General features: G+C 32.9%; 1 pseudogene; it reads left to right on the forward strand.

Moving 5' to 3' along the window:
- Nucleotides 1-1,652: 1,652 nt before the first annotated feature.
- On the forward strand, nucleotides 1,653-2,720 carry LOC149518666 (cytochrome P450 CYP749A22-like; annotated as a pseudogene).
- The last annotated feature ends 2,834 nt before the right edge of the window (nucleotides 2,721-5,554 follow it).

Consider the following 5,554-nt stretch of genomic DNA (forward strand, 5'->3'; position numbering starts at 1 on the left):
AAAAAAGTTGAAAGTATCAATTTTTCTTAAAAATAAAATTTTCAAAAAAAAATATTTTAAGGAAATTTCCCTTGAAAGTAAAATTTTCAAAAATATTTTTGAGGAAAAGTTGAAAGTATCAATTTTCTTCAAAATTAGAATTTCAAAAATTTTAAAAAATATATTTTTGGAAAAAGTTGAAGTACCAATTTTCCTTAAAAATAAAAATTATCAAGAAAAACATTTTAAGAAAAAGTTGAAAGTATCAATTTTCCTTAAAATAAAAACTCTAAATGCTTTAAGGAAAAATTTAAAGTATCAATTTTTCTTAAAATAAAAACTTTAATTGTTTTAAGGAAAAGTTGAAAGTACCAATTTTTCTTGTACAAAAGCAATGAGTTTTTTTTTAAAAAAAAATAAAAAGAAAAAAGATTTGCATTAAAAGTTGAATCATTATTCCTTTTTTTTTTTTTTATCTCATTTCTTCTTTTCTTTTCTTGAAAATTTTTAATGTTAAATAATTCGATGATGGAGTATCTACAAATGAAACAGTAGTTTTCTTGTATACTCTTGAGGTGGGGGGATTTTCTTAATTTTTTGTCAAAAGTATTGGAGTTAATTAAGAATAATTTTCAATAATTAATTACTTGATAAAATTTTTAAGGCTTATTAGATAACATGAATTTAAGCTGATACCATCTTTCGATAGGCGTTGTAAGGGTGTTATAACCTTATTCACACGTAACCGAACTCCCGAACTCTGTTTTAATTAGTAGACCTGAACCTATTCTTTTAAGGACCTTTAGTCAAGCTTAGATATTCCTTGAAATGATAAATTCCTAGGTGGTCAATTGCACCTAAACAAAAAAGATTGGTGGTGACTCCTTAAGTTAATATCTAGCGATAGATCTCCAGATCTAAACGTTATAACAGTAACAAATCAATGTAAACTTAGTGGTAAACTATCAAGAACTAATTGCTAAATTAGTTATAATGTGAATTGATAATAAAAGAAATTAATGATAATTTAATATAAAATCAATATTAACTTAGAAGTAAATTATCGTTAATTTAGTAATAAATTATTGATAATTTAATAATAAATCATTTATAATTTAATGATAAATTAATGATAAGTGTTAACTTAATAGTAAATTATAGTTTATGAACTTAGTGGCAACTTCTAAATAGAAATATCAACCTAGAAAAAAATTAGATATTTATTTTTATTAAAACTTCATTTTAATATTTTTTTTATATTTATTTACTTTAAAAATTAAATTTAAATTTTCAATTTAATTTAGTATTACGACAATTTTTTCAATTTCATTACTATAAACAAATATTAAATTATTTAATTATATTATAATTATAATATCGTTAAGAATCACTTGCAAAACACGTCACGAAAACTAGTGCTTCCAAAATATAATCTAATTTATATAATCGGCTCACAAGATTCTAAAAATGACAAGAAGAATGCAAGAAAATTTTGAGTTCTAACACTTTTTTCTGATTAAATTTTATTATAAAAAAATGCTCCAAATGAAGCCAAAAGCCGGCTTCTAAGGCATCAGTAAATCTTATATAAAAGAATGAATTAATGTTTAGTACATAAAAACATCTGAATTCATTGCTAAAAGACGAAAATGAATTCCACAGCAAAGCTTTAAATCCTTCTCACAAGTTTTTTGTGCCTGTTTCTCGTCATAACTCTATTCAAAATCCTTCACAAATATTGGTGGATACCTTTCCGCATACAGTACGCACTGAGTTTACAGGGAATCAAAGGACCTCCTTGTGAATTCATCCATGGAAACAACAAAGCATCTGTCCAATTCAGAAAAGAAGCATTAAGCAAACCTATGGCTGCCTTGACTCATGATATATTTCCCAGGATGCTGCCTCAGTTTTACTCCTGGATCAACATATATGGTGAGATAATTCTGATGTTTTTCACTTGGAACTTGTTTCTAACTTCAAATAAAAAATGAACCCTTTCTTTTGTTCTTTTATTAGGGAAGAATCATTTACCTGGGAGGGAAATCAAGCTCAACTGGTAATTTCAGAACCAGAACTAGTCAAAGAGGTTCTTAAAAATATTGAAGGATCTTTTTCGAAAAAGAAGGCTGAAAACTTTATCTATAAGATACTCGGGGACGGCTTGTGTCAACCGAAGGTGAAAAATTGGCCAGGCAAAGGAAGTTGGCAAATCATGCTTTTCATGGGGAGAGCTTAAAAGTAAAACTTCGAAAGTCTATTTTGTACTGACATTAAGAGTTATGAATTAGTTTCTTACAGAATGGATGGTTGTGTTTGGCAGAACATAAATCCAGGAATAATTGCAGCCGTTGAGACAATGCTAAAGAAGTGGAAAGGCCAGGAAGGGAAAGAGATCGAAGTGTTTGAACAATTCAGGTTACTGACTTCAGAAGTTATATCTAGAACAGCTTTTGGTAGCTGTTACTTGTAAGGGGAGAAGATTTTTCAAATGTTGATTAAATTATCAATACTTGCTAGCAGAAATTTTCATAAATCTCGGATTCCGGGCAACAGGTAAGTTAATTTGTAACCTTCTAATCTCACATAGACATTGCAATGATATGCTATGATATATGCATAGATTTAAATCCATAATGCTTTGTGAGATAGAATCACAAAATCTTCGAGTCAAATTGAATAATATCTCCTTTAGGTACCGTCTTTACATTATTAGTCTAAACTCAAGAGTTTGTCCCTGATTTCCAATAGAGAGGAAATACTAGAAGTCACTTGAGTGCAAAATCTGAAATATGATCCAAAAGGATTTATTTCCTCCTTTTCTCGATGTATATGGTGTTGCGCCTGAAGCAATAATCACAACAATGCAGAAGCAATAGACAACAATCAATAATCAAATACGCAGGAAAAATAAAGCACACCAAAATTTACGTGGAAAATCTTCCAGTGTAGAGGGAAAAAATCACGGGCCACCAGAAAAATCTTCACTATCAAATAATAGTTATACAAAGTTCTTCTCTAGCTAAAACTAGAGCTAATCAACAACTAGAGAAACAATTGGAGAAATCTCACCAAATAAGTGACTCAACAAATACACCCTGGATTTGTTCCTAGAGAGCTTCAAACCCGATCTTCACCGTTCAGAATGTAGAACTCTAAATCATAAACCTCTTGACAAGGTTCCAACTCAATCGGACCACGGATCGACTTCCGTTCAACCAACTCTCCCTTCTCTTTTTTTTCTCTCTACTTTTCCTGGCTTTTCTTCTTTTTCTGCTTGGTTTTCGACACACACCTGAAACAACCCCACCTCTTTTTTATTAAGTAGCTAGGGCTCTGTGTAAAATAAAAGATCAAGGCCCATAGCCTTTACTTGGTCCAAAACCACTTACATGGGACTGGACCCCATTTTCTTAACAATCTCCCCTTCCAACCCCATTAGGAGGAGATTCATCACCATAGTAGTTTCATTTGGAACTTACCTTGGCCAAGGAACTCATTCCGGCCAAGTTACTACAAAGCTCAAGCTTTTCCCTTGGAAGTATCTTAGTCAACATATCTGCTACATTCTTATCAGTATGAACTTTCTTCAATAACATCTGCTGTTCTTCAATCACTGAACATAACCAATGATATCTAACATCAATGTGCTTTGTTCTAGTATGGTACATGGTATTCTTACTCAAATCTAAAGCACTCTGGCTATCATAAAATACCATATACTCTTTCTGATTCAACCTCAATTCAAGAAGAAAATGTTTCATCCAAAGCATTTCTTTACATGCTTCGATTGCTGTAATATACTCAGCCTCTGTAGTTGACAAAACAACACACTTCTGTAACTTAGATTGCCAAGATACAGCTCCTCCTGCAAAAGTGAACAAATACCCTAAAGTAGATTTCCTATCATCAAGATCACCTGCCATGTCAGCATCAGTAAACCCTTCTAGAACTGGTTGTGAAATTCCATAAGTCAAGCACATTTTTGAGGTACCCTTCAAATATCTAAAAATCCATTTCACTGCTTCCCAGTGAACCTTCCCTGGATTAGAAAGAAATCTGCTCACTACACCAACTGTATGAGCAATGTCAGGCCTTGTACAAACCATAAGATACATTAAAGAACCGACTGCAGAAGAATAAGGAATACTAGACATAGCTAGTTGCTCTTCCTTAGACACTGGACAAGATTTCTTACTTAGATGAAAATGGTTGGCAAGTGAACTGCTAACTGATTTAGCATGTTGCATGTTGAATCTACCAAGCACTCGTTCAACATACTTTTCCTGTGACAACCACAGCTTTCCAGCTCTCCTATCCCGGATAATGTCCATACCAAGAATCTGCTTTGCTGGACCTAAATCCTTCATATCAAATGACTTAGACAATTGTTCTTTCAACCTGCAAACCATACTAGCATCTTGTCATACAATCAACATATCATCAACATATAATAATAGGATAATGAAGTTATCATTAAAAAATTGTTTAACATACACACAAGAATCCGCTGTTGTTTTTTTATAGCTATGACTCACCATAAAAGAATCAAACTTCTTGTACCACTGTCGCAGAGCTTGTTTCAAGCCATACAAGTTTTTCTTCAATTTGCAAACTAAATGCTCTTTCCCTTTCACTTCAAAACCCTCAGGCTGATTCATATAAATGTCCTCCTGTAAATCACCATGCAAAAATGCAGTTTTAACATCAAGTCGCTCAAGTTCAAGATTCAAACTAGCTGCCAATCCTAGTAACACTCGAATAGAACTTATTTTTACAACTGGAGCAAAAATCTCATCAAAATCGATGCCTGGTTTCTGAGAAAAACCTTTTACTACCAATCGAGCTTTGTACCTCACTAGTTTTTCATCATCTTTTTTCAACTTGAACACCCATTTATTCTTTAATGGCCTCTTTCCTGTTGGAAGTTTAACAAGATCATAAGTACCATTCTTTCGCAATGACTCAATCTCTTCTTTCATTACTTTTAACTAGTGCTCTCTATCCGAAGTAACCTGCACATCTTGAAAGCTTTCTGACTCCCCTTCACTGGTAACTAAAATAAAATCTGAACTTGGATACCTGGTAGATGGCCTGCACTTCTAGTAGATCTCCTGGGCTGAGACTCTACATCATTTGATGCCGAAGGTAGCTCCTCCTGCTCAACACTCTCAGGTAGAGAGGATTGCTCCCCCTACTCAAAACTAATAGCATCTGGCTCATCACCAACTGTAGCTAGCTCATTCATATCCCCAAGTTTTATTCTTGCTCATTTTCACCATCTGTGGCTCTTTCTTGTGAAATTTCTGTCGGTGTTGAAACATCACACTCAATAGTAACCTGTGTAGTCTTCTCATTTTTCTCAAAGTCTGTTATGGTTTCTTTTTCATGAAAGACCACATCCCTGCTTCTGACTGTTTTTCTCTTTACTGGATCCCATACCCTGTAGCCAAATTCCTCATCACTATATCCTACAAACACACACTGTGTAGCTTTACTGTCAAGCTTTGATCTCTATTTTTTCGGCACATGCATGAATGCTTTACACTCAAAAACTTTCAAGTGAGAGTATAAG

The sequence above is a fragment of the Durio zibethinus genome, chromosome 5 (assembly GCF_047325235.1).
Source record: "Durio zibethinus cultivar Kanyao isolate XHJ-2024 chromosome 5, ASM4732523v1, whole genome shotgun sequence".
In the NCBI taxonomy this organism is placed as follows: Eukaryota; Viridiplantae; Streptophyta; class Magnoliopsida; order Malvales; family Malvaceae; genus Durio; species Durio zibethinus.